Source organism: Silurus meridionalis, chromosome 17 (genome assembly GCF_014805685.1).
Source record: "Silurus meridionalis isolate SWU-2019-XX chromosome 17, ASM1480568v1, whole genome shotgun sequence".
Lineage (NCBI taxonomy): Eukaryota > Metazoa > Chordata > Actinopteri > Siluriformes > Siluridae > Silurus > Silurus meridionalis.
The window spans coordinates 27,392,496-27,416,165 of NC_060900.1; the positions used below are offsets into that span (position 1 = coordinate 27,392,496).

At 40.4% G+C, this 23,670-nt stretch overlaps 1 long non-coding RNA gene across 2 annotated transcripts; it reads right to left on the reverse strand.

The window, feature by feature from the left end:
- Positions 1 to 3,992: 3,992 nt before the first annotated feature.
- LOC124399453 lies at positions 3,993 to 17,974 on the reverse strand. 2 transcript variants are annotated; one of them, XR_006928235.1, is made up of 4 exons: positions 17,914 to 17,974; positions 17,317 to 17,495; positions 4,554 to 4,630; positions 3,993 to 4,191 (listed from the first exon to the last, which is right to left on the reverse strand). It is a non-coding gene; the product is annotated as an uncharacterized LOC124399453 (long non-coding RNA). The 2 variants fall into 2 exon arrangements; XR_006928234.1 differs by having other exon boundaries at positions 3,993 to 4,630.
- Between the last annotated feature and the right edge of the window lie 5,696 nt (positions 17,975 to 23,670).

The following is a 23,670-nucleotide window of genomic DNA, read 5'->3' on the forward strand; positions in this document are numbered from 1 at the left end:
AACTGTCATCAGATGCTTCCTCTAAGAACTGGACACATCTAGCAAAGGTTACTCTGGCTCAGACTATTCTTTTCAATCGCAGAAGAGAGGGTGAGGTCTCAAAAATGCCATTAACATCATTTATCAACAGAAACACTGAAAACTTGCATGATGTTGCTCTCGCACTTTCAGAGCTTGAAAAGAAACTCTGCCATCATTTTACTCGAATTGAAATACGTGGAAAGCGAGGACGAAAGGTTCCAATTCTTTCAAAAGAACATGGAGCTTCTTATAAAAACAAGAGAATCGTGTGCAATTCCATCTGAAAGCATCTACATGTTTGCACGTCCTGCAGCACTTTCACACCTAAGGGGATCTGATTGTCTATGTGAATTTGCAATACAGTGTGGAGCAAAGAATCCAAAAGCACTTTCATCAACAAAGCTACGTAAACACATAGCAACACTTTCAAATGTTCTGAACCTCAATAATACAGAATTGGATCAGCTGGCAGACTTTTTAGGCCATGATGTGAGGGTACACAGAGAATATTACAGACTTCCTGAAGGCACTCTCCAGCTTGCCAAGATAAGCAAAATTTTGATGGCATTGGAGACAGGAAGACTTGGGGAGTTCAGTGGAAAGAACCTAGATGAAATTGACATTGATCCAAATGGTATGTTCAGTTGAGTTTCTCTCTTAATTGTCGGCATCTTTTACCATAAAGGACTAGCATAAGAATATAACAGTCATATTACATTGTTTTGGTTGAAAAACAAGACGACAGACAGTGAGAAATTTTCCAGATAAGGAAAGGAAGCCGCTATTGAGAGATCAAAAAAGTAAAAAAAAAAAGAGGTGCCAACCTCCTTTATTTCCCTTTTATTTGCCATTTTTAAGAGAAGTAGTCTGAGCTCACTGGGCCTGTATTCCCGTGCCATAAGATATTTATATATCTTTATATCCTTATTTATCTGCCTTCTTTTCTTGTTATTATATTTTTCTTTTTAAATTTTGTTATTATATTTATAATTTTTATTCTCCTTTTCACCCCATTTTATTCCCTCATGCCGGACCGTCGTTAAAAGCATTTCACTGCATGTCGTACCCTGTATGTATGTGTATGTGACAAATAAAATTTGATTTGATTTGATTTGATACCGGCACTTAAGTGTTATTTTCTTACGGGATCGGACTCGGAGCGCTGAACGCTCTTGGCAGTTATAAGGAATTTAACAACAACTGCTACAGATGAGAGTATTATTACCTGTACTTATTGCGTATTAAATATTCGCGGGAAAAAAAGACTCCTGAATGTCAATATTCGGAACCAGTTAAATAATTGGTGGTGTTTAAGTTCTAATTTGTAAATATCGTGTATGTATTTTATTTACAATATCATTTCCATTATAATGCTTTTATAATGTCCCTTTATTTAATGCACCTATCGTCTGCCTCCAGATTTGTTCTTACAGCTTGTTGAAGAACGAGACGAGTCGGTTGTCCGAATACTTTTGGCCGTAAAGTGTATGGGTAAAATCTGTTCTCTAATTTATCTTAAGGCAAACCTGAGGCTAAAACTATTCGCAGTGTTTTTACTTTTTACCGTTCAGAAGGAATAATGCAAAGCCTCCGGACGCATTTGGTGGATGTCCCGAGGTTGATGGTGATGTTCTTCATGACACAGTTACACTTAAATATGTGATTATTCTTTAATTCTATATTTAATTAGATTCAGATTGTGTGTGTACGTATATATTTATATATATATATATATATATATATATATATATATATATATATATATATATATATACACACAGTGTTTAATGACTAAGAGACATCTGTATAAATGTGTGTCTAGGTGTGTTTACAGGTCAATGAGGATGTAATCTATTGCAAATCCTAAATATCATTGGCAGTATTATAATTTTTTGGGAGGAAAATGTTGTGTGTGTTTCAAAGAGCCATTAGATGTTTTTCTGTTTAAGAAATGTGTAAAGTGAATATGAAATTGTGTGTGCGCATGTGTGTGTGTGTGTGTGTGTGTGTGTGTGTGCATGTGTGTGTGTGTGTGTGTGTGTGTGTGTATGCACTCCGGTTAGAGTATAGAACAAAGTCCTAATCTACAAATCTATAACTACTGATTAGAACCAGAATCCTTCAGCCCTTTTAGGTGCCGGTATCGAAGTACGTGAGCTGTTTATCCACACGACGTCATTAAATTATTAAAATAGAAAAGCCACATCTGGCAGGGTTCGGAGCGGAGAGCGGCACCGTCATGCCGCGCCAGTTCCTGTCCATGAGAACTGAAAATCACCAGGCCGTTTTATCACAAATACTACAATGGATGCAAATCAGGTTTGCAATTTGAACCCAATTTGCAGCGATTTGCATTGCATTTTTTGCTCTGAATGATATAGAGCCGCTAGAACGTGATAACAGGATCTAACTGTAATGATTTATTCCCTTCCGTATGCTAATCGTAGGCTCTGGCGGAGGTGATCCATCTCAAAATGCGTAGCGTAATATAGCGTAGTTTATACCTGAGTAAGACAGAGGATGTGTGGTGAATCTGTGAAGTATATGTGTGTGTGTGTGTGTGTGTGTGTGTGACCTTGTCTGTCCCTGTGGTGACTAACCTGAGTGTGACTGCAAGTCCTATATTAACATCCTGTGGTGCTGTTCTGTGTGAATGTGCTCGAGGGAGAAAAAAAAATTGATTAAAATGTCATCATTGTGTGGACCTAAACGCTCTCTACCTCCATACCTGAACGACAGGAGCTATTTCCTTTTTCCACTTTTTTTTCCCAAACAGACTTCTTCCAGATCTTTCCATTATACCTTTGATTCTTTAACCAGTTATCCTTGATGGTCTTCAGGCCCGTTCTCTTTCTTTGTTATTCATATCTCTTCATTTGATATGATCTATATTTTGGCTTTAAGTATTAATTTAAGGATTATTTAACAAGGAGCTTTGCCTCTTGAGATGTGCACATCTCGATTTCAAAAGGGGTCCTGGAGCTTATATACATACATACATACACATTACATTTATATAGCGCTTTTCTGCAGCACTCAAAGTGCTTTACATATGAAAGGGGGGATTCTCCTCAACCACCACCAATGTGCAGCATCCACCTGGATGATGCGACGGCAGCCATATTGCGCCAGAACGCCCACCACACACCAGCATATTAGTGGAGAGGAGATGATATAAAGAGAGAGTGATATAGCCAATTAATATGAGGGGATGATTAGTAGGCCAGCGGGCAAGTTTTTTTTGGCCAGGATGCCGGGGCACACCCCTACTCGTTTTGAAAGACATCCTGGGATTTTTTATGACCACAGAGAGTCAGGACCTCGGTTTAACGTCTCATCCGAAGGAAACCTCTGATATCTAATGTCAGCATTTACACCTCTTAATTGTCTTAGGCCTAGCTACTGCTGTGGGGTGCGCACTGGCCTAGCACAGCCAGCCACAGCCTTGGCATTAGCTTTAGCGTTAGAATAGTTTAGCCTAGCGATGCTAAATGCCAGCAGTAGAGCTGTTCCCTAATATAGGTCGTGGAAATCCGATCAGGAAAAAACGTACGCACGCTAACTTCTTGACCAGGCAGTCGAAGTTTCTAACCTCGCTTAAATCGTAACGCTTTCTGGGGCTGCTAATCCGAGCGCTTTTATTCTTTTCATCATAAAGCGTAATCCCTAAATTCCTTCTCATATTGTGTCGTTTTGGCATTTGCACTCACAGTAATCTTTATTTAATGCATCTGTCGAATATGTGTGAACACACAAGCAGAACCTGACCTGGGACAAGAAACCCGAGAACGATGGAGAAGTGGCTGTTTATAGCTGCTATAACACATAATAACCGCTAGACTTTATTATTAAACGAACAGCGATTAAAACGTTTTGATCATTTCGTTACAAATCGATCGAAAATTAGAGTTGGGAGCAAATTGCTGAGGTATAAGAACTTTGGACGTGGCGATTTTTCTAAAAGAGTCAAATGGATTAAATATAATTTTATAAATGGAAAAATTAAATAAAAGCATTTACATTTGTAAGAAATTTCTATTCAAATTTTATTCTCATGACCTTCTGATTAGAAGTCTAACCACTAATTCACTGCATAATTTGACGTGTCTCTTCTCCTCGTGCAGTTTGTTGGAGTTGAAGGCTTCATCACTGGCATCCTGGATCTGCTCCCTTCAAAGAATAACAAACGTGAAATTATTGTGGGGTCCTGCTGCATCTTGTCTTTTATTATAGATCTCTCCATGGTTACACAGGTAAGTGTGGAGATAAAGCTTTCCATCATCATGTATGAGGTATTTAATATGCACTCGATGAAACTGGCTTTAATTTTTCCTCTCTGTGTGTGTGTGTGTGTGTGTGTGTGTGTGTGTGTGTGTGTGTGTGTAGGAAGGGATGTATGTCTTCCTACTTTTTGATTTTTATTCTGCCAGTGGAATGACCCTGTTGTGGGAGGCATTCTGTGACTGCATTGTTGTGGCTTGGGTTTATGGTAAAGACTCACCATCACCCACGTACACTATAATAACACTTACAACACTCCAGTGTTTAACTCTCAGTTCATCACACTTCAGATTTCCCTGTAGAACAGAAGCTCAGAGTGTAGGTTTGGCTGCAAGGTGAAAAAAAACGAAATATTATATATATATATATATATATATATATATATATATATATATATATATATATATATATATATAAAATATATCTGTGAGGTATATTTTCAAAGTTTGCTGCAGGATGAGTTTGTGATAAAGATGTGACTGTGGAAAGGGTTGATGATATTGATGATATGATTCAGTGTTGTTTTTGAGAAACACTGAGACAGCACAATTATATGCACTGTCTGTTATAAGTGTCGAGCTCCAGCGTGTGTGTATGTGAGTGTGTGTGTGCTTTATGTGTTAGATTTCAGTATTTTCCGCTGACCACCCAGGGACCAAACACGACTGAATTGAGCGTCTGGAGAGTTCCTCCCCTTTTCCTGATTTCCACTTCATCCCACAGCACCCTGGGATGGTCAGCTGATAAAATGTTGTTTATTCATTGTACGTGGAAAAGTAAAGAAAAAAAACTACATAAAAAAACGTGTTCTGGACAGTAGCTTCGTCCCAAAGACTCGCTCACTGCAATCGAACTGTTGTTTGTTCCGGGTTAATGTTGTGTCTTCATCGAGAGCGTTTTAGAAAAATCTAGAAAAGAATCAGATTTTTCTTCAATCAGAACGTTTTTACCGTATTTGAATACACCGATTAATTAATTAATGAATGAATAATAAAATGTCTGTATCTGAATTCCTCTATATTTCTAAACGACTGACTTTTACTCTTTTAGAAATGAAAAGCTGTAAAATGTAAATCTGTAATCAAAATCTTTCAATTCAATGTTTGATTTGAAGTGTTTTTGTAGTATCCTCACCGCCTGATGAGGGGAGATAAATGTTCATAAATAAACAAGTGACAGGAGCTGCTGCTGCTTTACTGTAGGTGTATTGTTTGAGCAGCGCGCCCCCTCCCGACTCAGGTGAGAATTACAGCCAAGACAAAAGCAATCGAATGATCGATTGTCAGACAACATTAATACAATCATTTATTATTCATTCACTATTAAATTATTTCTTTATTATTATTTCTTTTAGCTACCACACTCTCCCCTTCGAAAATAAATGTCGTCTCAACATTACCCCTTTTCTGTTTTTGTCTTTTTTCTCTTTTTAGGGTGGGGCTGTATTACATACAAATTCAAAATCTAATTTATGTATGCACTGCGGGTTAAATGTATGTACAGTTCTTCAATAAAGGACTATACTGGACATTATGGTCTGTTGTCTTCTTTAACTATGACCCCTTTTTTCACTCTATTTCAGGTCTTTTTAGTATGCATATAAATATACTGGCTGATACTGTGACACTGTGTATGTCCATGGTGTAAAGTTCTGCATTTCATATGGTGTAGGGTGAAATTATATTGTGTTTGGACGCTGTACACTATAGCATGCAGGGGTTCCCAGGTAATCATAGGTGAATGTTTTCGGGGGTCTCCTCTCTCTCCTAGGCCATCTGTACCCCTGTTCTTCTTCACTGTTACTTTTGTCTGAGGCTGCATGAGCATCTGCTACATCATCAGGTTGTCCCTCATCCATCACATCACATTCCTGTTCAGGTGAGCATTCATTCATTGTTTGAGCTGTTTCATCAGCATTCGTTGTCTCTGGATTAACTTCTCTTCTTTCCTTTTCAGGTTCACTGGGCTGGACAACAGGTAAGTGTGTGTTATCTAATTCACTGTTTTCTTCCACAGGTTGCTGATGCTGCACAGCAGGTAAGTAATAGTAATAGTCTCCATCCTCCTCTTCTTCTGGACTAGACTCATCTTCTTCAGCTGACCTTTGTTTGTTCACCATCTTCTTTGTCTTTGAATCCTTCCTGAGTTCAACCTCCAATGGTAGAAAATCGCAAGACAGTAAGAGGTTACGGTGAAGAACACGAGATCTTCCCTTTCCTTGTTCTGGAAGATTTCACTTCATAAATCGGACTCCCTTCTCTTACTTGACGTACTACTGTGTGTACAACATCTTCCCAGTGGTTGCGGAGCTTCCCGGTCCCACCACGTGGTGTCAAGTTTCGCACTAGGACACGATCTCCAGGGCACAAAATGAAACTTCTCACCTTCCCATCATAATTCTTCTTATTCCTCTCTGCCGACTTCTTCGCTGTCTGTCTGGTAATTTCAAAAGCTTCTTGCATTTCTTGTCTCCATTTCTTAACATACTATTTATAGTCCATAGTTCCTGTTTCAGAGGTCAAGCCAAACAGCAGTTCCACAGGCAACCTTGGGGACCTTCCGAACAGTAAGTAAAATGGTAAAAATCCTGTTACTTCGCATCGTGTGCCGTTATATGCAAAGGTAAGCTTGTTAAGGGACTCTTTCCAGTTGGTTTTCTGATTTTCAGTTAAGGTTTTGTAGTAGCGTTCGGTTAAAACGTTCAACCTGCCCATTTCTTGGGGGTGATACGGTGTTGTCCTTGATCCTGCAACTCCACAACTCTTCTTCAACTGAGCAACCAGTTGGTTTTCAAACTTTGCTCCTTGGTCATGATGAATCTTTTGCATGAACCCAAACTTCAGAGCGTAGTCGTTAACCACTTGTCAACAACAGTTTTAGCCGATTTTGAGGCAGTTGCGTAAGCTTGTGCGAATCGTGTGAAGTGGTCAACTAAGATCAAGATGTACTCATACTCTCCTTTACATCTATCCAGATGTAAAAAAAATCAATGGAAACAAGCTCGAATAGGTGAGTAGTGACAATATTTTGGAGAGGTGCTCTGGTCTCTTTGCATGGTTTCTTTTGTTTCAGGCAAGCACAACTTTTGGTCACATAATGATCATCATCATAGTTCATTCGTGGCCAATAGAACCTTTCTCTGATTAATGACATTGTCCGATCTAAACCTTGATGACCCATGTTGTCATGTAATTCTCTCAGCACATTTTGCTTATACTTTGCAGGTAAGATCAGCTGTGTTCGGGTGTTCGTCTTTCTACGGAAGATGCCATCATCTCCCAAGAAAAGTTTGTCCCAGCTGCGCAGTTAACATTTACTTTGTGCAATCAAGGCCTTAAATAGATGTCCTGTTGGCTTTTTGTCAGACACCTTAAACTGTAAAATGGGTCCAATGTGGTCATCATTTCGCTGTGCTTGTCTGATCTCATCCATGGGCAATGGCTCATGTATGTGCTCCGATGACTGGGTGTCATCAAAAGAAATCATGGCAGTCCAGGAAAGGTTGGAATGCGGTGCCTCTACTGCTTGGATGGTCGCTTCGACACAGTCAGATGGTAATTCCTCTGTACACACTTTCATTATTGTTTCAATGTTCAGGGGCATTCTGGATAGGCTGTCTGCGTCCACATTTTCTTTGCCTGGCCGGTATTTGATGTTAAAATAAAAATCCGCTAGTTCTGCCATCCATCTACATCCCGTTGCATTTAACTTTGCACTGGTCAAAACATAGGTGACTGGATTATTATCACTAAACACAGTGAATGTGGGTGCATAGTACAAATAATTGTAACATTTTTCGGTGACAGCCCACTTTAAGGCCAGAAACTACAGTTTGCCTAAATGGAGGTGGTACTTCTTTTCCTCAGCTGTCAATGTTTGGGATCCGTACGCGATGACTAAGCTTTCCGTCTTGTTTTTTATACAAAAATGCTCCAAGTCCCTGATTTGATGCGTCAGTATGGAGTACGAACGGCTGGGAGAAGTCGGGAAATGCGAGAACAGGAGGCTCAACCAGACAGTCCCTCCAGTATCTCTTGGTGCCTGTCCGTCCACACGATTGGCATTTGAGAGGGCACTCCCCTTTTTTTCCTTTCCACTATCAATTCTTTGCCTCTTTGCACTCCTCTTTGTTTGTCTCAGTTTGTTTCAGCAGGTCATACAAGGGTCCTGCAATTCTGGAGATATCTTTTATATACTGTCGATAGTAGCTCAACAGGCCCATGACTGCTCGCAGTTGCCCGACTGTACTAGGTCTCTTCTCTTTCAGGTTTGTCACAGCAGCTGTATCGGCTGGATTCATCTTACTCCCTTCTGCAGACACAATCCTCCCAAGGTACCGTACTTTACGCTCAAATAGTTCACATTTACTAGGCTTTAACTTTAATTCATACTGTCTCAATCTGTGCAAGACTTTTCTCACATCCTCTACGTGATTTTCAAAAGGTGTTGCTGAAAACTAACGTGTCATCCAGATAGGGAACACAGATGTTATCTCTTAGCTTATCCAGGCACTCCTCCACGCAGCGCTAAAAAGCCGAAGAAGCATTCATCAGGCCGAAAGGTATCCGGATCCACTCAAATAAGCCCCACGGTGTGACAAAGGCTGTTAATGGTCGACTCTCCTTGGCCATGAAGCCCTTTTTTTCTGACGCATACAACAGGTATATGGCGAGTTTGATTTCTGAACCCATCCTTGTGCACCGACTGGTAAGTGCGTGCAACAGGGGTAGTGTCTTTCAGCGAAATGGCTAGTTGCAGCTTTTCTATGCAACCTATGTCGCTCTCAGATTTGGAGAATGAAGCCGCTTCCTCTTTTAACATTTGTTGAACAATTTGTTTTTCAGGCTCATCGAGATGGCTCGAGTCAACTGGCGGAACCCACATGATGTTAGAGGTATGGCTGGTTTCATTTTTTATTTGTTTAATACTCGCAGAAGTTAAGCACGGTTCCTCAAAAGCAGCAGTTGGATTAACTGCCTATACTGGTTGTACTGTGCCTATGACCATCTTGCCTGATAACACTAATTCATGATCTGTGGGGTTCTGAACACTGAGAATTATGTATGGAGAAGTATGTTGCCGCAGGGTCACAATCGTCTCACAGAACTACAACCCCTCTGCCCACTTTGGGGTAACATCAGGCTCAAACATAAGCAACGTCTCCTCTTCTTTTGGTCGGTGCGACTGCACTCTGCATTTAATTTGAACAGATGTGTGTTTGGGCACATCAACATTTCCTTTTGTTGTTCTGATTAAATATTAACATGGTGTTTCTGCATGAACTCACTAAATAAAAGCTTGGAATTTTTCTCTTTCCACACTAGGAAGAACTGTTTTTAAAGATTCAGTGGTGATTGGCTGAGTTAGTTCCTTGTTGTTCATCATTTGCTCAATCACGTTGTATCCTATAATAGGATGACCAAGCTCTCTGCCCCCCGTTACCAACACAGGTATGACAAGTTCTTTTGTTTTCGATTCATTTGAGGCTAAGAAATGGTCGCTGCTGCCACATCTATAGCAATGAGTGCAGTACTCATCCAATCCACTTTGCTGACAGGCCAGACATTTCCTCACACGAGTTGAAGGAGGATTGTAACGATTTGCAGGGAGCCACTGTTGCCGTTGGAATGCTCCCCTTCTCCTGTCGTAGGGCTGCAGATAACTTGGAGTCGGGTACAGAGACTGAGGTGGTTGCATGCCGGCTTGATCCATCACATGGTTGGGACATTGTGTGGAAATGATCTGAGGGTGTCGTATGGATTCTTTAATTTGAGACACCTCCACACTGAGATCCTTCAACAATGCCATGTCAGACCGCATTTCTTTTAACTCGCTTAAAATGTCAGGTTCAAGTTTCTCTGTGTTTTTGTTACACTGTGTCTTGAATTTCTTTTCAACAGCAACTTCATTAGCCTGCACTGGACTCACTTTGATGTTCTGTTGGGACAGAAGCTTCTTCTTGTTCTGACGCGCTGTTTCATTTGCGCAAGCAACATTGACCTTGTCTAAGAGAAGTTCATCATCAAGATGGCTCGAGTCAACTGGAGGGACCCACGTGGTGATGGAGGTATGGCTGGTTTAATTTTTTATTTGTTTGATACTCGCAGAAGTTAAGCACGGCCCCTCAAAAGCAGCAGTTGGATAAACTGCCTGTACTGGTTGTACTGTGCCTATGACCATCTTGCCTGCTAACAGTAAGTCATGATCTGTGGGGTTCTGAACACTGAGAATTATGTATGGAGAAGTATGTTGCCGCAGGGTCACAATCGTCTCACAGAACTACAACCCCTCTGCCCTCTGTGGGGTAACATCAGGCTCAAACATAAGCAACGTCTCCTCTTCTTTTGGTCGGTGCGACTGCACTCTGCATTCAATTTAAACAGATGTGTGTTTGGGCACATGAACATTTCCTTTTGTTGTTTTGACTAAATATTAACATGGTCTTTCTGCATGAACTCACCAAATAAAAGCTTGGACTTTTTCTCTTTCCACACTAGGAAGAACTGTTTTTAAAGATTCAGTGGTGATTGGCTGAGTTAGTTCCTTGTTGTTCATCATTTGCTCAATCACGTTGTATCCGATAATAGGATGACCTAGCTCTCTGCCCCTCGTTACCAACACAGGTATGACAAGTTCTTTTGTTTTCGATTCATTTGATGCCAAAACAAAAGTTACTTCCATCCATCCTGTAAAGGGAATGTCCTGTCAATTCGCTGCCACAAGGCAGAGTCCTCCAGGTGCATCAACTACCTCTGCAACGTTTTTCAATCTGATATTTGTTAAGTGTTCATTTTTCCACAGCTCATCCACTATACACACTTGAGATCCTGTAGCCCATAATGCATCAACAAGCTGGCCTTGGATGGAACACTGTACAAGACACTGCTTTCCATTATGTCATATTGTCGCAATATGAGGTCAGGATCCATGATGCCACAATGCGCACAGCTTTGTGGGAACTTTGTTATATGGCTGGTCACTCCCTGTCCCGTGGTGGTGACCCTGTCCCTTTAAACGACTGGTCTCTGTACATTATTGGCACTCGCGCTCTGCAACCAGCCAAAAAATGGTCGCTGCTGCCACATCTATAGCAATGAGTGCAGTACACATCCAATCCACTTTGCTGACAGGCCAGACATTTCCTCACTTGAGTTGAAGGAGGATGGTAACGTTGTGCAGGGAGCCACTGTTGCCATTGGAACGCTCCCCTTCTCCTGTCGTAGGGCTGCAGATAACTTGGAGTCGGGTACAGAGACTGAGGTGGTTGCACGCCGGCTTGATCCCTCACATGGGTGGGACATTGTGTGGACATGATCTGAGGCTGTCGTATAGATTCTTTAATTTGAGACACCTCCACACTGAGATCCTTCAACAATGCCATGTCAGACCGCATTTCTTTTAACTCACTTAAAATGTCAGGTTCAAGTTTCTCTGTGTTTTTGTGACACTGTGTCTTGACTTTCTTTTCAACAGCACCTTCATTAGCCTGCTTTTTCTTGTTTTGACGCTCCGTTTCATTTGCGCATGCAACATTGACCTTGTCTAAGAGAAGTTCATCACTCACATCAGTTCTTGTCAAGTAAGGTTGCAGGTCACTTCTAATACTTTCATTTTGCAGACCAGTCAGGACAGTGTGGAGAAACATGCTCTGAACCAGGATTGGGTCATATTTCAAACTGGATTCCGCTTCCTGAGATGCAAACAGGATCTTTTGCTTCAAATCAAGAGACAACGAACGAGGAAGCTTTGTGGGGTCTCCTTGCTATTCTGTACTTCTAAAGTAAGCTGCTTGTACAATTCAGTTGCCCCTTTTTCTTGATAATGTGCTCGTAGAATGCGTCTAAGAATGGGCAGGGTTAGGTTTGGTTTTCCTTCCGGTTAGCTACGCAGCTGCATGCCTGGTGCTATTGCTCTTATTACTGCATCCACAATTTCAAGCTCTGAAACCCCCTGCTCAGTCCATGCTCAGTTTAATGGGCCAAACTTGAAAAGGTTAGTTTGTCTTTTTGTCCATGCTCACCAATTTGTCCTGATATTTTAAACTCTCTGTTCCAGGGAAGCATGACTGGTCGAGATGGCACTGGATGCAGGTATGTGCTTGTGTCTTGCTGTATGTTTGAGCTTGGTAATGTGTTAGGGCTTTGTGGTATGTTTGTGTGTTGTAGTGTGTTAGTGTTTTGGTATCTGCGATTTGCTGCATCTTGTTTTTGCTGAATTAATTTTTGCAGAGCTAACTGTATCGTGTCTATTTCTTTTTGCAGTTTTTCCTGCTCTGTAGTTTCTGGTACTGCATCTAAAGTCACTCTCTTAGATGTCTGTGCTGTGTGTTTTTCTGAATCGCTGTTTGCATTAGCACACTGAATTTCACTGATTTTGTCTTTTAGACACAAAAGCTCTGACATACCACCATCTTCTAGCTCCTCTAATGCTTCTCTCTCAATGTGTTTCACAATCACAGAAATAAGAGATGAACGAATGTTAGTGTTAAAACGGTTTTCACACTGTTTCACACACATTCCTTTGTCTGTTCAGTGTCTATAGAATATTTACGATGTTAGTATGTAAGGTAAACAGGTGATTTCGTCGCAACATTGTTTTCCTCACCTTAGATGTAAAATGCAAGATTAGAAGACGTTTTTTACGGTCTGTCTAATATACGCAATATTGTCTAAAAGTATCCAAAAGAATCCACGATAATTTATATGCCAGAAAAGAAAAGAAAAAAGTGAGAGAAAAGAGAAAAGGAAAGAAAAAAAACTAAAGAAAAAGGGACATTTTGAAAAGACTTAAATTTTTCAAAAGACTTTAATCTTGTTTTGGTTTTATAATCTATTTTTTTCTCCTGACTTACAAAATTTGTGATCCAATTGGAGAGACTGGATTACTTTTTTTGTTTGAAGACTGCGATCCCCCTGGTGCCTAGCGCAGCTGTATTGTCTAAGTGTTATGTGTTGTGTGTATCGTCTGAGTGTTAAGTGTTGTGTGTCTGTTCTTTGTTCTGTGTAAAGAAGACGGGTCATGACATTTTTTTGCTTACTGCCAGAAGAAAATCCCAAAGATTGAATGTATAGGAATTGTGCCGGTTATTGAACTAATCTTTATTTAGATCATTTGGCATTATGGAGTGAAATTGTGTCACATCTAGATACTTTTTCCTAGAGATTTAGATGCTGCTAGAGGTTTCTACTATGCTCCAGGTTAAGTTAACCCGTTATGCTCTGCACTGCAACAGGAAGTGGTGCATTCCAGCCTCAGCACAAAACTCAAGGAGGAGGTCCTAGGAAAAAGGGGAAGTTCATCTAATAGGGAATAGATAGAGTTCCAATTTCATGTCCTGTAAATCACCTTTTGCCTGTGGTGACACCGACTGGTACAAATCTTTATCATAGCTTTACAATAATTCCAAACTCCCCTTTAAACCTTTTAGGAAGAGATATGATGCACAAAATGGGAATGGAAATTCTGTTTTTTGAAACGAATGTCTCACTGTCTTTTCCTTCTGTCCTCATGCTCTCAACCGAGCCACAGCCATATCCGAAAGATTTCTTTCAGGGTAGTACAGAGGTCCTGCCTGATGAACCAAATTTAGGTGAAGTTAACCCTAAATTATGGGCCTCTCTCAAAGATGAGGCAGGTTTAATCCAGGTAAAACCGTATCATGCACTCATGAAAACACACCATCCGATTTTTGTTAAACAATATCCATTGTCGAAAGAGAAGAATGTTGGCATTGCTCCAGATATTGACAATTTATTGTCACAAGGTGTTTTGATCGAGACACATTCACCGTATAACACACCGATTAATCCCGTCTTGAAGGCAGATAAAAAATGCTGGAGGCTAACACAAGATTTACGAGAGATTAATAAATTAGTTATTCCGTTAGCTCCTTTGGTGCCCGATGTAGCTACCATTGTTAACCCTATACCAGCGACTCACAGATTTTTTACTGTGATTGATCTTTGTTCTGCTTTTTTTTGTCCCTTTGGCCTCAGAGACTTGTCACAGGACTGACTAAGCAGGACTGCCACAAAGCGTCAGTGGTCGTCTGCAATGTCCTGGCTCAGGCTGGATTTAAAGCTTCACACCAGAAACTACAGTGGGTGAAGATTAAGGTCTCATATCTGGGCCACGTGATCTCAGAAGGCCAACGTAAGATATCGCAAGACTGAGTACAGCTTGTGACTGGGTTTTCAAGACCTCAGACTGTGAAACAGATGCAGAGCTTCTTGGGACTTGTGAACTACTGCCGAGCATGGATCCCTGACTGCACACAGCATGATAAAGTTTTGCGTAGTGCTATTGATCACAAAGCTCCTCAATCACATCTTATTCTGTGGACTCATGAAATGACTGACAGTTTTGCTGCCCTCAAGAAGACCATTAAGGAACGTGTTACTAAAGCCTGCATTGAAACAGGCCGAAATTGGACTGTTGTTTTCCCGGTAGTAGTCACAGAAATAAGAATGACCCCATCTTCAACTACTAAACTAACCTTTGAAAGTTTTATGTTCTAACCTTCCCTGACCCCATGGGTCAGGGGACGCACCGACATTTCTTCCTTAGGTAACCTGGAAGATATGGTGGACGACTACGTTTCTGCCCTGGTTGAGAAATTGAATTCTATCAGTGCTGATGTCTCACTAACTCTTCCTCTGCCTACAGATAAGCCAACACACCCTTTTGTGCCTAATCAGCAGGTCCTGATACGAAGTCTGAAGCCTACCAAGGTCGTTGAGCCGAAGTATCTGGGTCCAGCGACTGTTCTAGCTGTAACCAGAACTGGAGTTCTGACTGATTATCAGCCACAGTGGATACACGCAAGCAGGATTAAAACAGCACCCACTTATTCTATGCACTAATTGGTCTGTTGGCCTAAGAAGCCTACCTAAGTGAGTATTCAGGGCTAAAACAGTTGAGAGCCCACGGAAAGATCCTTTCTTTATAGTAGAAAGGGGGCCACCTCCGGGGTGAAGATCTGACACACTTGACTGTTTAGTTTAGCGTACCCTGATACCTGCTCTAGGTCTAAATTCTATAACTATATGTGCATAGTTGTAACTAGACTCCGAATTGTTCTTCTTCTCTTTGAATACATTATTCAGTGAGAAGAAACTGTTACGTATACCTGATAATACTGCTTATAGACATATTGAACAAGCACTGAGAAACAATTGTCTCATGATGTCTTGGAGAACGTGAAACAACTGCTGAACAAAGCTTTTTTGAGAAGATTAAGAGTTTGGTTACGAGTGTTGAACACTATTTTGTTTTAGGAATGATTCTTGTATTGATTGTTGGAATTGTACTTTGTATGTTGCCATGTTTTGGTGTGTGATGCTAAATCATAAATGATTTAAAGTGGCCATTGTTAGTGTTAAGACGGTTTTCACACTGTTTCACACACATTCCTTTGTCTGTTCAGTGTCTATAGAATATTTACGATGTTAGTATGTAAGGTAAACAGGGAGTCTTATCTGGGCTCACACATCTCCGGCTAGTATATCCTCTTATCTAAACAGGAAACAACTTCAGGTCAGCCTTTTTCTCTGTATGTGTATATATACGTTATGTGTCTGCAATAAACAGAAGAGGAAGAACATTTGCTGCATTGCTGTGTATTTCTTCTTCCCTGATATCGCAGGTCGTATGGAAAACGATCTAAAGACTGGCCCACTCTCTCCATCATCACACTTCTTCTCTGTACAGATCTCACCTTTAGCACCACGACACTTTAAGCTCTGGACTTGCACAGCAAAGTGCACTTTATATTTATTTTATTTTATACCACACCATACCGCACACGGACACTTACGGACCTTTACACCACACCATACCGCACACGGACACTTACAGACCTTTACACCACACCATACCGCACACGGACACTTACGGACCTTTACACCACACCATACCACACACGGACACTTACACCTCACCATACCGCACACGGACACTTACGGACGTTTACACCACACCATACCGCACACGGACACTTACGGACCTTACACCACACCATACCGCACACGGACACTTACGGACCTTTACACCACACCATACCGCACACGGACACTTACGGACCTTTACACACCATACCGCACACGGACACTTACGGACCTTTACACCACACCATACCGCACACGGACACTTACGGACCTTTACACCACACCATACCGCACACGGACACTTACGGACCTTTACACCACACCATACCGCATACGGACACTTACGGACCTTTACACCACACCATACCGCACGGACACTTACGGACCTTTACACCACACCATACCACACGGACACTTACGGACCTTTACACCACACCATACCGCACACGGACACTTACGGACCTTTACACCACACCATACCGCACACGGACACTTACGGACCTTTACACCACACCATACCGCACACGGACACTTTATGGACAACCCACCACAAAAATTGTCTATTGTTTAGACTTTGTTACACATTGTTTATGGTTTACTGTTTCACTGTCTACTGCCATAAGAATTTTTTTGTATAGACATTTTTCTCTTTGTTTCACATACATATATCTTTATATATGTTTTATATCTTTAAATTCTTATATTTTATGTTTTAATGTTTTTTATACTTTATACTTTATTTATCTGCTTCTTTTCTTTTTCCCATCCTATTCCCTCATGCCGGACCGTCGTATAAAGCATTTCACTGCATGTCATACCCTGTATGTATGTGTATGTGATGAATAAAATTTGATTTGATTTAAAATCTCCCCAAGAATTAAGTTTGGTTTGGGGATGATAAAAATCTAACAACGACTTTGGCTAATTTCATATTCACACTCAATTCTTAGAAACTCACATAGTTTAAGAAGGTTATCTTTTGAGAGAGCATATAATGCTCCTGTCACCTCAAGCTTTAAGTCCTCTAAGTGATCCATGAGTTACTCAATCTCTAGATGTGTGCAAAGTGATAGAAGAAATGTCCTTAGCTGGCTGGAGTTCTGCAGCGCTCCTGGTATCGAAGATTAACCTCAGATTGCTTGCACTTTCCTTCCTGGCTCGAAACGGACACCAAATGTCTTCATTCCACTGGTCACCTGGGATGAGTAGCAGGCTGAATGGCACTGGAAGCGGGATGTCGTCACTGGAAGCCAACTCGCACTGCATTCATTCTCACTGGTGCCTCCAAAAATGTAGTACCCACACCTCCTGATGAGGGGAGATAAATGTTCATAAAAAACAGGTGACACGGAGCTGCTGCTGCTTCACTGTAGGTGTATTGTTTTTTTCTTTATAAACAATCAAAACAGTATTTTTAAATATTCAAATGAGTGACATCACTTTAAGAGATTTCAACATACAGTACAGACCAAAAGTTTGGACACACCTTCTCATTCAAAGAGTTTTCTTTATTTTAATGACTATGAAAATTGTAGATTCACACTGAAGGCATCAAAACTATGAATTAACACGTGTGGAATTATATATGGAATTATATACATAACAAAAAAGTGTGAAACAACTGAAAAATGTCATATTCTAGGTTCTTCAAAGTAGCCACCTTTTGCTTTAATTACTGCTTTGCACACTCTTGGCATTCTCTTGATGAGCTTCAAGAGGTAGTCACCTGAAATGGTCTTCCAACAGTCTTGAAGGAGTTCCCCGAGAGATGCTTGGCACTTGTTGGCCCTTTTGCCTTCCCTCTGCGGTCCAGCTCACCCCTAAACCATCTCGATTGGGTTCAGGTCCGGTGACTGTGGAGGCCAGGTCATCTGGCGCAGCACCCCATCACTCTCCTTCTTGCTCAAATAGCCCTTGATGCCTTCAGTGTGACTCTACAATTTTCATAGTCATGAAAATAAAGAAAACTCTTTGAATGAGAAGGTGTGTCCAAACTTTTGGTCTGTACTGTATATATAATTACTTCTATACAGTTACAGTATACAGATATAATATAATACAATTCTCTATCATGTAATATATACAACTATAACATGCTGCATGACAACAAGAAACTTTTAGTCTGTACTGTACATGTCACATTACTTGTTGTGTGAATCTTTGTGACATCTTTTAAACCCCAGTAAATTACAGGTTATAACTAGGGATGCACCGAAATGAAAATTCTTGGCCGAAAACCGAAACACCAAAAGAAATGATGCCAATTATTATTACTATTGCATTTATGGCTATGGCTGTGTACTAACTTTACTAAAATTAAGGCATTTCAATTGCATAAATTAATATTAAAGTTTCAAAGAATAAATCAATTACAAATGATGAAAATATTTATTTATAGCACATTGCAACAATGCACAGGATAAAATAAATTAAAATTAAAACTTAAATGTTTAACTTAAATGTACAGGCCCTCTGGCCTGCTGAAAGGTTGTAAAATTAATTAAAGCTGCAAGCAGCGATGTGCGGGCCCTCGCACCCGGGCTCACTGCCACCTGGTGGCCTGAGGAAAACAGTGAACAGTGGGGCGAGGTGCATGTAAGCGAGTAAAGACAGGAGAATTATGGCACAGTCATTTCAAAGTGTCACACTTCCTGTTGCCAGCAGGTGGCGCTATGACTATAACTAAATATGGAAATGTAGATCTGTTCTAATCGGGTGTCTTATCAATCACGAGAAGTTTGGGGCAGATTGGACATTGTATGTCAGAGTGATAGTCATTTCCTTTTTCATGGCGAATCGTCGATATTTGTCTGACCACCATGGACACGCCCTTCAACGAAAACTCTAGATCTTCGCGATGTAACATTGCAAAGGCCTTTTGATTAAGCGTACCAAATTTGGTGTTGATCTGAACAAATCCCAACTGTTATTTCCACGGTGAGTCATTGAAATTTGTCACGGCGCCATGGACACGCCCTTTAACGAACGCTCAAGATCTTCACAATTCACTAGCACAAAGGTCTTACAATATGACTGCCCAACAAAATTAGGGGATGGCATTACATTTTTAAGAGAAGGTCATTGCACCGTAAAACATCACACTTCCTGTTGCCAGCAGGTCGAAATTTGTCGAAATTTGTCAGACCACCAAGGACACGGCCTTCGACGAAAACTCTAGATCTTCGCAATTTAAAATCGCAAAGGCCTTTAGATCATGTCTGCCAAATTTGGTGTTGATCTGAACAAATCTCTAGGAGGAGTTCGTTAAAATACGACATGTGTGAATGGCAAAATCGGCAAACAATTTGCTGACACAATTAAAAATACCCGACTTCCTGTTGGGTGTCGGATTTCGTACCAAGAGACTTTTTTGTAGGTCTTAGTGTCTTACATGTGTGTACCGATTTTCAGACATGTACGTGAAACATAGCTCGAGCCACACACCGTTGAACGTGTATAGGTGGCGCTACTGAGCCGGTTTTGCCAAATCCACTTTCGAGGAACATGGCGTACCTAATCTTTCGACTTTGTTCGCTGTGTACGCAAAGTTTCGTGACTTTTCGAGCAATTTAAAAATTAATAATAATAAAAATAAAACGACACAATTACAATAGGGTCCTACGCACTTTTGGTGCTCGGGCCCTAAATATGTTCTTTTATAAAAAACAAAGTGCATTCAGAAAGTGCAACTGCTTAAAGATACAACAACATCACTGGGAAACTTCCTGCCTTTTCAAAAACCTCCCCCACAGACGGAGTGCGCGTGCTCGGAGGGGTTTTGCTTTTCTGTGCGTGTTTCTCTCATATTCAGCATAGCGATCGGGATGTTTGGATTTCAGGTGATCAATTAAACCCGACGTGGAGAAAGTCTTTGCAGACGCACCCCATCTTGAAATTTCTTCATTACATGTTTTGCAAATCGCTCTCCGTGTGTCTTTCTCAGATCTACTGAAACACGTGCACACCGCAGACATGTTGCTTTAGACATGCACGTGCAGGGCGCGGTTTCTGTTTGCGTCATCACAACACACTGTTTCACCCGTGTTTTTTCACTGATCAAAGTCTTTCAGCCGAAAACCGAACATTTTCGGTGCATCCCTACTTATAACTGTTGCAGTATTGATCAAAAGAAAAACACATTCTATTCAGAAATGAACTTGTATGATGCTATTTGTGAGAGCGCATGGTCTCCATGACTAGCATGAGAATTGTAACTAACACATACAAGACAAACTTTTACACTGCTAATAACAAGAACTTAAACGTTTTAAAGAGCGTCATTTATATTCTTTAAAATAACTACAACATGTGAAAACACATTTTCCACTCTAATAATATTTTCCGTACCTGATGAGGGGAGATAAATGTTCATAAAAAAACAAGTGACACGGAGCTGCTGCTGCTTCACTGTAGGTGTATTGTTTGAGCAGCGCGCCCCCTCCCGACTTAGGTGAGAATTACAGCCAAGACAAAAGCAATCAAATGATCGATTGTCAGACAACATTAATACAATCATTTATTATTCATTCACTATTAAATTATTTATTTATTATTATTTCTTTTAGCTACCACATATACATATATACATTCATATATATTCATTTATATATATATAATATATCTGTGAGGTATATTTTCTAAGTTTGCTGCAGGATGAGTTTGTGATAAAGATGTGACTGTGGAAAGGGTTGATGATATTGATGATATGATTCAGTGTTGTTTTTGAGAAACACTGAGACAGCACAATTATATGCGTTGTCTGTTATAAGTGTCGAGCTCGAGAGAGTGTGTGTGTGTGTGTGTGTGTGTGTGTGTGTGTGTGCTTTATGTGTTAGATTTCAGCATTTTCCGCTGACCACCCAGGGACCAAACACGACTGAATTGAGCGTCTGGAGAGTTCCTCCCCTTTTCCTGATTTCCACTTCATCCCACAGCACCCTGGGATGGTCAGCTGATAAAATGTTGTTTACTGATTGTACGTGAAAAAGTAAAGAAAAAAAAAACCTACATTAAAAAAAACGTGTTTTGGACAGTAGCTTCGTCCCAAAGACTCGCTCACTGCAATCGAACTGTTGTTTGTTCCGGGTTAATGTTGTGTCTTCATCGAGAGCGTTTTAGAAAAATCTAGAATCTAAAACTTTTGGCTTCAGAGTTTCGAATCCAGTTCTAACTCGAGAAAGTTCTTTTCTTTTGATAATATATTACAGCACGTTATATTGTTGGTGGAGCGAAACGCTAAAGCTTTGGGTGGAGTTACTGTTTCGAAGGTTCTCTTACTAATGTAGTAAAAGTAGTGATGAACTCTTTCATCGTTGTGCTTGGTGACATGCCGTGAGCCGTACCCACAGTCTTCCATTCGTAAGCTGAAGTAGTAATAAACATAACGACTCGTGCTGTAACTAAAGTCATTGCTTGTGCAGGATTTGATCACTGATGATGTTAATGTTTGAAGGGCTTCATGCTTTACACCACTGTGACTGTGTGCTGAAGATCCACTCACCCATATCAGAGCAACAACTGGCAATAAACCAACTAACTCCATGGCAACACTCGTGCGTCTCGGCTTTTCTTTTTGTCTCTGAATATAATATAGAACTCTTAATATAGAGTTCCCACTATACAGTTCTCATACAAAGTTCTTAATGTACAGTTCCCACTGTAAAGTTCTCACTACAGAGTTCTCACCATAGAGTTCTAACTATAGAGTTCTCACTGTAAAGTTATTACTATACTGTTCTCACTATACAGTTTCCACTAGAGTTCTCACTGTACAGTTCTTATATAAAGTTCTCACTACAGAGTTCTCACCAAAGAGTTCTAACTATTGAGTTCTCACTGTATTCTGGATTCCCCCCCCGATCCTGCCGGTGTTCATTCTATACTTTTGCTGGTCAAAAGCATAGAATTTTCTCCCGTTTTTCTACCGTTCTCCCGTGTGCTGTTCAGCGCCTTGCTTCTACTTTCGCCTCCCGTTCATTGCATAACATTTAACAACAAAAGGCATATGTGCACTAACTGACAGCAGAGATTCACCAGTATACAATACAACACCTGTAGCAGCTGTAAGACTTGATTTTTCCGCCACTTCCGCGAGTTCTTCTGCGGCTGCACCGAGATAACTGACGTTAAATGGCAAATTTTTCCCCACTTGTGCTCGAGATATCAGGGTTCGGCGAAATAAAAAAAGTCGAGAATTTGGCGGTTCCACTTCAAAAACGTCGACTTAATAGGGTTGTCGAGGTAACCGAGGGCGAGATAACCGGGTTCCACTGTATATATAAATGAATGTATATATGAATGTATATATGTATATCAGCAAAATAAAAGCCTTTACAAAATAAATCTCTGATTAATTTTACATTATGTAAAACAACATTCAAATTTAACGTCTACTTTTTTTATTTTTTATTAAACATTCTAATAGTGTCTAGACTTTTTTTTCAGATTGGTGTTAGAAAGGCTAAAGAGTAAGCTACACTACAGAAAGGAAAGAAGGGCAGAATTCCCACTGTGCACTTACACCTCGATGTGAATGGGCGCTAAAGCAAACGAACAAACAAACAAAATAAAAGGCAACTGTTATCAGTCAGTTACAGTGACGAGGATCTGAAGTCGGATCAGTCGAGCGTGTCGGGGTTTTAACCTCTTTTTTCTAATGAGGGAAATAAAAAGCCAGACAATAATGGAAGTCTGAAGGTTGACGTTTAGGGATAATACATTTCAGTATTCTGACTAAAAACTGGAGATTTTCTGCATTTAAAAAAGAAAAGGTCTAAAACTCTAAAAAATGATCCCTTAAAAACTCTCTGATCCTTGTTGGAGTGTCCATCAATTTCTAGTGTATTCTACTGTGGTAGAGCGGCCTTACGGGTTCACCTTCTATCCAAATGATGGCAATACTCGCTGTGATGTTCCGTGTAAAGTGGTGTTTATTTACAGCGTGCTCAAGTGCAAAGTCCAAAACATATACAAATCCACAGAAAAGGAACAGTGGAAAAAGAACAAAAATAAAGAGAATCTGAGAAAAAGAAAGGAAACTATATACAAAGTAGCACCGACCAACGTGCAGTTACTTCAATAGCTTACAAACTCCACTACCCACTCCCACAACTCTCACACCTGAATTGAAGTGGGAGACTGGTTTTTAAAGTGTAAGCCCCTCCCCTTGGACTCAACCATTTCACCAAAAGGGGTTTAGTAATTTGTAGCCAGTCATAAAATGGAGTAAAAACATGATATATATCATAATAAATAATAAACATAACAATAATAATAAAAATAATACAAATAATTATAATAACAAAAATTACAACAATACCAATAATAATAATAATAATCACATAAAAAAAAAAAAACGTCCCATCAAAATGAATTTGGCGACTTCCGGTTTTACTGCGCATGCACGACGCAGCGCTGGCGCTTTGAAGCCAGCCGCTATTCAGCGCTCCGGTTGGCTGCTGTCCAAACCCACCCGGAAGACCGA